This window comes from Etheostoma cragini, chromosome 1, assembly GCF_013103735.1.
Source record: "Etheostoma cragini isolate CJK2018 chromosome 1, CSU_Ecrag_1.0, whole genome shotgun sequence".
In the NCBI taxonomy this organism is placed as follows: Eukaryota; Metazoa; Chordata; class Actinopteri; order Perciformes; family Percidae; genus Etheostoma; species Etheostoma cragini.
The window spans coordinates 17,939,660-17,951,585 of NC_048407.1; the positions used below are offsets into that span (position 1 = coordinate 17,939,660).

Here is an 11,926-nt window from a genome sequence, read left to right on the forward strand (position 1 = left end):
TATGGTTTGCATTAACTAAAAACGTATTGACAAGAAATTAGCATTAGCAATGAAATACCGCTAGTTTAGCTTGCATGTATTTATCAGTGTATACAACATTATGCAAATCAGTAAAAAGGCAGATTAAAATTGAAGCGGCCTATCAGGTTGACTGCACATGGAAGGTAGTCCAGACTAAGGTTAAGACCTTCCACAATGAACATTTTACAATATGTTTGAAAATGTAAGGTGCAATTAAGGTGTCCATACCGCTAGTATCACACTGTCGCTGGTTAATCTTGGCATTGTAGTTGCCTTTCACAACCAGTGCAGTCTCCACTTGCACCAGTTTAAATAAGTCAATTGTTTGTCAAAAGTAAATATTTTAAACAAAACGATGTATACCACTTTTAGTAATTTCAAGGAACTTCCTACCTTTTTTTATACTGTCGTTTTATCCAGTGTGTGATAACAGATGCGCAAACATACATATAAACCAAGTGACAACCTGAAAAGTTAAGCCAATGCGGAAGTGCCTTAAACCTGCATTCTACCTAATTTCCAGAGAAATGCCAGAGGGGGACTCTACTGGCTCCAAAAATATTTAAGTTTCTATAGTTTTAACTGCGCTTTTGGTTCAACATGGAGGGCTGGGAAGACTGGCCAAGCGGGTTTGCCTGAACAAACATCTATATGATTATTTATGTACAGCAAAAAAGCCAAAAATATGACGCATTTGCTGGAGAGTGTAAAATAAAACTTGAGAGATCGCTTTGTCAAAGCTAAAAAAAACAGCTTCATGGAAAGAGTGTTATTAAAGTGCCCATATTTTGTTACAAACAAAATGTTTACAAAAAACTGACACTGAAAACAGGCGACATGACACTGTCCTCCCCCCCCGCCTTTTATTTTCTTTTTATACCCCATATACTTTTGGTGGTATCGGCACAGATTATTAGATTGCTCGTATTGTGGCATCCCTAATTAGCAGACATATGAGGTTATGTTTAGCATTGACTGAGATAATGCTTAACATTAGAGGAAGTTACTTTTAAACTAAGGGAAATGCTATTGAGACATTCTTGCTATTGCTATGCAAGAATGTCCCTTACCATTACAAGAATTTCTATTTAAATCAATGTGGTTTGCAGTTTGATGTTAGCTAGTTTGTTTTCCTCGGCTCCCAGAACATCTAATGGATAAGTTATTGTGAACTCAGCCTTTTAACTGAAATCCTGTCTGTCAGAGAGAACTGTAGCAGACTGCTTTCATTGGACATTGTGGGATCAGATCCTCTGTACAATCAAAAAGAAGACAGACCAACAGACCAGACAGACAGAGAGAAGTGGCAGGAACTGGAAATAACAAGATCTACATCCACCCTCCAGGGAATGAACCATTTAACTGTGTCAGTCACCCTTCCTTTTCTCAGCCCACATCCCATCTACTTATCCTCCACTCCCTCTGCAGATGAGTGGCCCTTCACATCTTATCTGTTGTAAAATACAAAACAAAACATCTTCCCTTGTTAGTTTGTTTCATTTAAGAAATTGTGGACTTAGGTCACTTATTTTAATGCCAGAAAATTTGTATTCAATTAGTTTACTTACTGTGGTGTACACATAGTATTTTACTTATTATCTATTAAGAGAATATGAATACAGCCCCCAGCTTTCTAAAACTCAGAAACGTGCTGTTTTTGTTGGACGTACAGAGGCCAAGAGAATGATTGCATCCCGTTGGAAACCACCTCATGACTTGTCTATTCATGCATGGACCCTCGTACATATAGAGCTCTCCCCAGCTCGAACAAATGGAGCACCAGGAAAGACTTTGGACACTTGGCTCAGCAAAGCTGAATTCTTGAAATCCATGCTGTAGATTTGTGCTACAGCCTTCTTTCTTCTATCTGTGCGTGTGTTTGGTCCCTTTTGTCTTATGCCGGTCTCCCTGTCAATGCCTCGTTTTTGTTCGTGTGTTTTTCTGTTTCTGTGTGTCTTGTTTGTGAGCTGCAGACATCGTTCTTGTCGTTGTGTTTTTGTTGTGTCTCCCTCTTTCCCGTATTTCCTCTCTTTGTTTAGGAGTGAAACATTTGATTGCAAGGAAGGATTGTGGAAAAGGTGCACTTTGTCTTCTTCGGTGTGTGTAGTGTACTTTTCTGCATGTTGTCATCAGGACCAATGTTTTGCACTTTTGTTTGGTTGTTTAAATTAAAAAAAATGGATCACAAAGAAAGAACATGACTACCTACTATAAACTTTAGATTCATTGGAAATAATGCAGCTACACATACAGAACTTCAATAATTTATATTATTTACACATTAGCTACTGTAAATAATGAATCAGCATATCTATTAAACAATAGACTGCAGACAAACTGTTGATGTAAACAAGAACATTATCTGTTGTCTGTGCTCCACAATAGTGTTCTGTATCTCATTGTCCAGACATGTATAACATATTAACTATTAGACTGTGTGTCTGTTCAGTTGCTAATGACCCACATGACTAGTGTTGACTATGGTCTCAATTCCTCCAGTCCTACATGGCTTTGCTTATTGTGTGCAGATGAAATGGTATTCAAAATGACATTGCTTTCCTTACAAGACTATGTTTGTAAATCCGAGACAGGGAAAATCTCTCGTCACTGTACGTGGCCTCACCGATGCAGGTGACGTCGCGGTAGTGTTACTGTACATCTTCCACTCCAAATTTTGCACCGAAGCTCACCTACGCATACTGACATGGTATTAACTCTTTAGGATCTTGTTAAAGCCTTTTATTGGAGCCGAGACATATGGGTTTGCTCTGCACTCAGGAAGGTCATGTCCTGTTATGAGCCGCTGAACGGCAAAAAGCACATTGTAACCATTTTAAGCAAGCTTTGCTAAATGTGTTTTTTGCGGTGAACATTAAGCTTCAGTCTCTGAAAGATAAACTCTGAGCTATTCTTCACCCCTCCTTTATGGTTATGCTGTCTCTATTATGATATAATGGTAGATTCATCCCAAACCTCACAGGCGAGCCCCCTGCAATGCTTCTGACAGCTGAGAAATGTCATTACAGGCCATAATGAAGAATGAAATCAGTTATACCATCGCCACACGCCCAAAATTTAATTAGCACCTCTGAAGGTCAGCTCAAATGGTTTCCTCGTGATGTTTTCATGTGAGCACAATGTTTGGTTGTAAATGTATTTCCACTTTGATGTTGCATGGGGAATATAGCACAACAAAAGACAAGTTGGCCCTGTGCAAAAAAATGTATGGAAAAAAAGGAATGCAATTAGTAACTGCATAACCTATGAATGTTGTGAATCTCCAAGCAGTGACTTAACAAAGGGAACTGATAAGACATTGAGATTGAAATGAGGTGTGGAGAAAAGCTTTTTATCAATAAATGCCATACCTTCACACAATGTACAATTAGAGCTCATACTTTGGAGTGAGACACAGCCTAAGTGTTGCATCAATTTGCAGATCATTTAGTCTTTTCACAAGCATTCGGCCTCTGATAAAACAGCAGGAATCAAAGCTAGATAAAGATGAAAATAGACCATGACAGGAAAAAAAAAAATCATGCAAATGACTTTTGTTATTGCAATGTGATATTTTTTTAATTGTAAGTGATCATTCTGCCTTTTAGTTACAGCTGTCAGCCCTCATTAATGTGCATTATAAATTGCATCAAAGTGCATAAGGCTGTGTGTGATTAATTTATACAGCTCTTTACGTAGGAGGAAACCGTGCAGGTGGTGAGGAGCCTAATGACTTGGTTTGGATGGCACAGCTACACTGAGTCCTTGCTCTCATACAGTATGTTGTGTGTCAGCTCTGGCATGTGCCTGTCACACTACCGCTGCTTCGTAGGACCTAAGGATGAAGATTACACGCTCATAACCATCAACTAACACAGTGTCCAAAACAACTTACAAAAATCTCCTCTTTTCCAATATGGCAATCAGTTACGCCCTGATAAGATTCGATAAGTGATTTTAACCCTAATGCCATTTCCAATCAACATATATCCACAATAAAAAGGATGTATCTAGCTTTTTCATGTTATAGTAATAGCAAGGACCTTATTCAGGACACAATGGAAGGTCCATTGTACATTAAAATTCTTTTTTACAAAACATAATTTATAATTACACATTTACAAAGCTTTCTAATTATTAACACAATGTAGACACTGTGATCAGCATTAAAATAATGACTTCTGAACAAGGTGAAGAAAAAACCCATTTAATGCTATAAACTCTCCCACTGCCGGTTTCTCATGAGTGTGTGTTAATAGGGATACTGAAGTAAACCCGACAGAAGAACTGTCTATTGCATTAAGATATGTAGGTTTCTGCTTTTTAAATCTCTCAGCTTGATCCAACAACAACATGTTTGCGAAACATGAAAAAGGAAAGTCCTCAGTGACACAGTGGGTCTAGACAGGATTAAATTGCAGTCATTAAAAACATTAAATAACCTCACATGTATCAAGACGTGTGGCTCATGTACGGGTCTTTCCATACGGATAACCCTTGTGAGTCTACTCACAACTCTGCTCTTCTCTTCCTACTGAGACCACACGTGAAGCAGACAACACATTAAACTGTTTGCATTGTTTACTACACTGTTTGTCCAAATCTTATGTTCTGGGTCATGCTTTTATTTTAACACGCACACTCACACACGCACACAACCATTAAACTTGTGAATGAACTCTCAGAAGTTTTAAGTGTTAAATGTTTTCTTGGAGGACATCAAGATGCTAATGACTCATACAGTAGATCAGACATAAAACAAAATCCATGGGGAAGATTGATTAAAGGGCTTTTAAACACCCTCTGCCATAGTCTCGCCTCTTATTCTCTCCTGCCAGCATCGCCAGATGAGTGCCACAGTATTTAATCCTGTGGCAATCCAATAATTAAATTTTTGACATTTAGATGTAAAAGACAGGGAGCAAAGCAGGTCCAAACAAAGGAACAATTTGAAACAGGTCTTTGTCTTTGTCAGAGGAGAAGAAACGGATTAGCTTGGAGAAGCTACTTTGAAGTCCTCGAAACTTGTAATGAAAAATTTAAGCTACAAGCAAGCAGGATGGGAAGGGTTTTACGGGGGTTAAGCACGACGATTTATTCGACTCTGCATATATTATGGTATGTAATTCAAAGGTTGTGCTGTGTGTTTTTGTAATTTTTGGCTAAATATTTTCTGCTTTGATAGTGATTGTCCTGTGGCAGGCCGGCTCAATGGTAGAAGGGACGGCTAAAGAAAACAAGCAGTCTCCTGGCTCTTAGGAGAAGGTCATAGCTCTCTAATTATCATAGCATCCTTCAAAAGACCCCATTGAAGCCCCAATTTTAGAAATGCTATGTAACAACTATCTTCATTCACATATGTAGGCAAACATGGGAATAGCCAAACAAAATGACTTATTAAAGCATGTAAAAAACATTAATTATATATGCACATTTACTGTGAACAGCTCATTTTTCACCAACATACACACACATCTCCAAACACACTACCCTTCATCCAAATGTAAACAGAAGGGTCACCTTGCAACAACAACTTGAAACAACCAACAACCTGTTGGTTAAAAAAAAAGCTACATTTTCAATAATGAAGAAGTGTACGATCAGAAATATATAAATACACGAACAGATGCAGATTTTTTTTATATATAAGACGACAAGATTATTAGTATGTAAATTTAGCTCAAATGTATGGGATACAAAAAAAAGGCCATTAAAGTAAAAAAAAAAAAAAAAAAAAAAAAAAAGGAATTGTCATGTGAAACATTTAGGTTTCATATCTTTTTTCTGATTTTTTTAAATAAAGCAGCACAATTGTGAATAATTTGGTCTTTGAAACGAATGAGTTTAAAATTGAATTTAACAATTTAAAGAAGATTCAAGTTCCTTTGGTGACACTCACTAGCTAAAAAAATCCAGTGGCTCGTTGACTAGTGCTTTAGTTATTGAACAAATGAGCAAATGTTATCTTAATTGTAGGTATGAAACTGGAGCATTGTATGTCTTAAAGTGCTAATACATTAGCACACTCTTTATATTGACCACAGACATATTGTTATCTATTGGTTTCGGTACGTGTTGTCCGATATGTATATATGTGTATATGTAATGTAGAGAATTATGCTATTTAAATGGTCAGCAATTGACTGATAATGAACACAAAGTTCTTCCTAGATAGTTATTTATTTGCTTTTCATAGTCATGTGGGTGCAAAATCAGTGCACAATCCAGATTAAAAAAAGGTCTACTTTCAAAAGAGAAGCCCAAAAAGAAGTAGTGTTGACTCTTTTTTGGTTTTGGTGAGGAGTCTGGTTGCTGCATTTTGGACAAGCTGTCATTTGTATAAAATCTCTTGACTGACACATGTAGATTGAGATACAGTAGTCCGAATAAGAGGAAATAAAATAATGTATGACGGTCTTAAGGTTTCTACTGGATAAAATGTACTTAATCTTGGAGAGTCTCCTAAACTGGGAAACTGTGTTAACATGCTTGTTTAGAGCTAAGGTTATTATCAAAGATAACAGTTTTAGGCAATGTTTTGTGACGAGAGGCCAGATGTCTTGAAGTGTAGGCCTCAACTGTGTTGGGGCCAGGCAATAATAATTACCTCAGTCAACATTTAGCTGCAGGTAGTTCTGTTCCCTCCAGCTTTTGAGGTCAAGGATGCAGTTGTTGAGTGTATTGATTCGATTTAAGTCTTTGTAGTTGATCGAGAGGTACAATTGAGTGTCATCAGCATATGAATGAAAGCTTACATTACACCTGTGGAGGACTTGCCCCAGGGGTAACATAGACAGAGAACAAGACTGGTCCAAAGACAGACCCCTGCTACCCTGAGTTACCCCACATGTCATCTTCACAGAGAAGGACAAGTTACCTGTTAAGACGAAGCGAGTTATCAATGGCTACAGTAAAAGAACTATCTCGTAAGCAGGAAAAAAACACTTTAAAACTAAACCAGAGATGTCAACCCGTTAAAATAGAATGGACAACAGTATAAAATGCAGCACTGTAGAGCTAACAGAACTAAAAAACTAAAGATCTTCCAGCATCAGCGTCAACCAGCAGGTCATTCATCACTTTAATAAGTGCAGTCACTGTACTGTGGTTTGCACTAAACCCAAACGGAAATGTGTCAAAGAGGCCATTTCTATTTATAATAGCAATCAGTTGTTCAGTAAGAACTTTTTCTAGAACCTTAGAAAAAAGGGCAGTATGGAGATTGGTTCAAAATTACATATTTTTCAGAGGAGGTTGAACAACTGAATTCTTAAAGTAAGTAGGGACAGAACCAGTCGGTACAGTAGCAAGGTGTTGATTAAAGAGAGAGTACACAGACTGACAGATCCATATGCTTCTTTTAGAAATCTCACAGACAGGATACCGAGAACACATGGAGAGGGCTCCATTTAATTGAGTAAATAAAAATGATAAACTTTATCAATACCGGTTATCTTTTTTTTTTAATGAGGCATTGTACCCCCTTTTACATTTGTGTGACAGTAAAAGATAATAATTATCATTCATATATGAAGGAAAACAGGCGTGAAAAATAGAATGCAGGATTGATTATTAATGACACTTTAAAGAAAGAAACCTACTTAATGTGCTCGGAGGTAAAAAAAGAAAAAAGAAAAGAGAAAATGATGCTGCTGCCTTGACTGATTCGACAGAAAGATGGGTGTTCACAGGGTCCCTTGTGCATAAAATATAATAAATGAAAAAATAGGCAGAAAATAAATAGCATATGGATTGGTTCTCAACTATCCGGTGGCTTCCCACTAAATTGCCTGTGAATTAATGTAATCAAGAAACCCACAGTATGACTTAGTGTGCTGTCACCGAAGGCAACGCTTCCACAGTTTGTAGCACTGTCAAGTCTTGAGAAATAAGATTTGGAAGAAGTGTGACATTTGGGAAGACAGGCTATGAATTAAAAAAGAATGGAAAAAGAATAAACAAGTTAAATGATAAACACATTATCAGTAAAACTAAGGGAAAACTTTGTCTGAGTACAGCATTTAGGTTGCCATTGGCGATTATTGTAATGTGTGAGTAAGTGTTGGTTGAAATACTTTCATTGGTGGATTTGGGATATAATATCAACCTATGACAATTTTAGAGGACATTATATTGGACTCAAACAACCTTATTTCTCCTTTCTTTGTTGACAGCAAGAGAACTTCAATTTTGTTTCTGATTACATAGAAGACTATTTTTACCTGTCTTACCATTTGAGAATACAATCTTCCAAGCCGTTGCTTGGAAGTACAATAATAATGTAAGACATCTCCATCAATTTTCCACTCTACTTCAGTTTTCTTTACAAAGTCCTCAAGGAGAGTACAGTACAGTTGGGAGATAAAAAAGCTTCTCCTTTCTTCCCCTGCTTCTGCCTCACTTCTCCTCCCGCCTTATCAATCGACCGCCCATCCTGTGTGCTTGCGACCTCTAATGGATTTCACATGACAACAGGCCTGGCCCAGACAAGAGAACAGGCCCTCACTAACTTGACAACCATTAGCCTGCGAGGAGGGGGGATAGGGTCTCTCGGTGTCCTGTAACTGATGTGTCGTGCACTGAGCCATCTCCCTCGGGTCAGGCACGGATGTATCCACTCTGACAAGCGTCTCGCTCCTTTCTCTGTGTCCCGACGAGCCTATTATCATGAGGTCCTGTGAATGTTGTGCATTCTGGGAAGTGGCACATAAAAGAATGATCAGGCAAAGCTTTCAGACAGAAGTCATTCGCACAGGCAGGCTCTTTGTTGAACAAAATGGAAATGCAGCAACGAGAGGTGCACCTGTTGAGCGTCCTTGTGGAGACACAAGCACTCACACATGGCATTATGTACCTTATTATTTATATGGGGTTGTCAGCTAATAATGCATGGGTCTCTCACTGGAGCACTTTCTGCCATCTTTGAAAGTCATGGCAAGAGGCACCCATGGTTTCTGAGACTTCAGGGGTCCCCTCACCAGGGTGATGTCTGAAGAAGTCATACCTATTTACACTGATATAATGCATCTGTATTGCTGTGTCTTCTTTATCTCCGGTCACTGATTTACTTCTTCTCTCTCTTGTCATCTATTCTGCTAAGTGCATAGGCCTATATGTCACTGTTGAGCTGATGATTTTAGGGTCTGCAAAAAAATATACGTAGGATTATTAACCATTTCTCTCACAGCTCACTTCAATATTTTAGATCAGGCATTCTCTTAGAAGCGCTGGTAAGCAACCACATCACATACAACAACAGCAACACCAAATCCAAGTATCCTTACTTTGTAAAAATAATATGTTTCAGTTATTCCCATTGCTCAAAGCTGTTAGCACTGAGATTGGCCTAAAAGGGTTAAGGGCATTGTTCGCTCATCATGTGATGGGTACATTTTTTATGCAAGAGCGAGCCCTTATTAGACGGTGAGTTTTAATGACAACTAATTAGCCAACCTCTTTAGCCTTGGCGTAATGATCAAATGAGCCGTCTTTGGGTACCTGAGACAATGATCCTCTCACTCTGGATATGATATTTTATTCCTCTGCAATTATGCGGCCCCCACTGCACCACATGTGTTTATTGCCTCAAGCACACATGTCAAATTAAAGAGCAGCTTATGCACCTGATATTCAATTATTGCCTGCTGCACTACCATGCACAATGGGAAAATGTCAAAGCCAGCAATCTACAGTACTTCAAGCCGCAATCGGTGCGCTGCGATCACCGAGCACTCATGCATATACACAGACACATGGATAGGAATTTAAATATTGAATATGAATGGGAACATTTTCCAGCTTGTCTGTGCTTAGTGGCTTTTTAGACTTTCCTTTGTCACTGTGAAGGGAATTTGTCAAGAGCTCAAAGCTAATGTTTGCTTACAATATGGAGAAGAAAAAAAAATCACAACAAATAAATGATAATTTATTATCATATGTAATTTGAAATACATGCATTTATTTCACACAGCTGCAACACTTCCAGTCTCTTTCAGAATATTTTTCCAACAAGCCTTAGTGGCACGTTCACAAAGCAACAATAATCTAATTCTCCATATCAGGGAAATCAGGGAAAAGGACTCTGCTTAAAACGATCTAACAGCCAGAGGTTCTTGATATTTCTGTGCTAAAGGGGTTAAAACGTGTAGGAGCATTTAATTTATCTGTATTTGTTGAACTGAGAGCAGAGACCCATTTTGAAAAGAATGAATATGACTCCATGTGTTTATAATGAATGTCTTTGTGGTAAAATTGCAGCTATAAAGCCTGCATTTCTATGGATAATTCAATTATTTCAAACCATGAAAGTGTAATTATTCTTAAACTAGTTGTTGAGATAATGTTCAGGGCTTTGTCTTCTCTGCAGTCCCTTGACAAATTTATAGCTGCACAAAATATGATTCAGCTTATTCTTCTGCAGCAAACCCAGTGTTTACCCCATCTTTTATGAACTGAAATAGCTCCTTTTTAATTGACTTATTCTTCCCATTTATTCAAACACGATGCTGTGGTCATGCTCTAAGTGTTTAATTCTTTCTGTTTCCTTCCTCTGCTGTTCTATTGATGTTAAAATGTGTTGGTCGCCTAATTACACACTTCTTGAAAACAGATTGTCATCTTGGCAGTGTTTCACTTCATACTTTCTGGTTGAATTTTTTGGCTCTTCTTTGTGCGCATCTTGTGCGTCTGAGAATCTACAGTGAGAGATCCAGCCGCACTGTTAGAGAACAGGAGGTTATCTGATGAAATGGATAGTCAGTGAGTGACAATGTTTTTGAATAAACTTCATCAAAATCAATTTTTCAAAATCAGTTTTGCCTATTTTACATTTTCTTACTTTCTATTAAAATGCGACATAATGGGAGCATCGTCATTTTATTTAGCCTCTCAATTGATATAAGTGGAAGCCAATGCAGGATCATGGAGGCTGTTGTATGAATTTAGTTGATTAAAATATGAATTGAGCAAGCTCTGAATTAGTAGGGTGACATTGCTTAAATGAGTGACTTAAACGTCCCCTCATGTGTTCATGTCACATGTAATAAATCAGAGACTAACACTGAAAACAGAAATAGGTCCATGTTCAGGTCCTGCCTTGTAAAGTTGTTGCTTTCTATTTACTGTTGGCTACAGTTGAGGGAGGGTGTGGACGAACAAAACAGCAGAGAGAAGCCTTTGATTGGGTGAGAAAATCAAAGTGTGTGCTTTTCTAAACACCTACATCGTTGAGTCAGTCTGGAATAGATAGCCAGGTTCTGTGACAGTTGCCAATTTGCTGCACTATGAGGACATGTACATTCAGGGTCTGAGTGTTTGTATGACTGGCACAGCCCTGTAGTGGGAGACATCACTTAACACACACCACCGTGACTGGGAGCCCGCTGGCTGCACTGCCTGGTCCCCTGTGGACGGTGTGTTAGCTTACCACCTGCTCTGCTGTATGCTTTGTGACAAATGTTGATAGATGTTACAAGTTTAAAGAGATAATTGATTGTTTAGGCCAGGGAATCCCCCATATGTGGGTTTATTTACAAACGGCCTGTTTTTCATTTGCCAATTCGCCATCATTTATTGTAGCCTCTTCTGGGTGGGAGGGTGTGTGTGTGTGTGTGTGTGTGTGTGTGTGTGTGTGTGTGTGTGTGTATTTCACAAAATTGTGCAAGGAGTGCTGCCTGTGTCTTCAACCTTAAGGCTTATGAATTATTTTTAAAATGTATCTATTTCAACAAATTCTAAATTGTGTATGCAAATGATTGAAGCCATTATCATAAGCATTAAAAGAAAGAGTTATGTTGTACACAAATATCACATACTCTAGGTTAACTACTCTAGATTGGCATTTTGGGAAAAAGTGTTTGTTCAGTCAGAGTAAAAGTGTGAGTTGTCAGTAATTACTCTTTAACAAACA

General features: G+C 38.2%; 1 long non-coding RNA gene across 1 annotated transcript; it reads right to left on the reverse strand.

The window, feature by feature from the left end:
• Nucleotides 1-7,473: 7,473 nt before the first annotated feature.
• Nucleotides 7,474-9,155, reverse strand: LOC117946001. Its single transcript, XR_004656943.1, has 2 exons — nt 9,031-9,155; nt 7,474-8,711 (listed from the first exon to the last, which is right to left on the reverse strand). It is a non-coding gene; the product is annotated as an uncharacterized LOC117946001 (long non-coding RNA).
• Nucleotides 9,156-11,926: the final 2,771 nt, after the last annotated feature.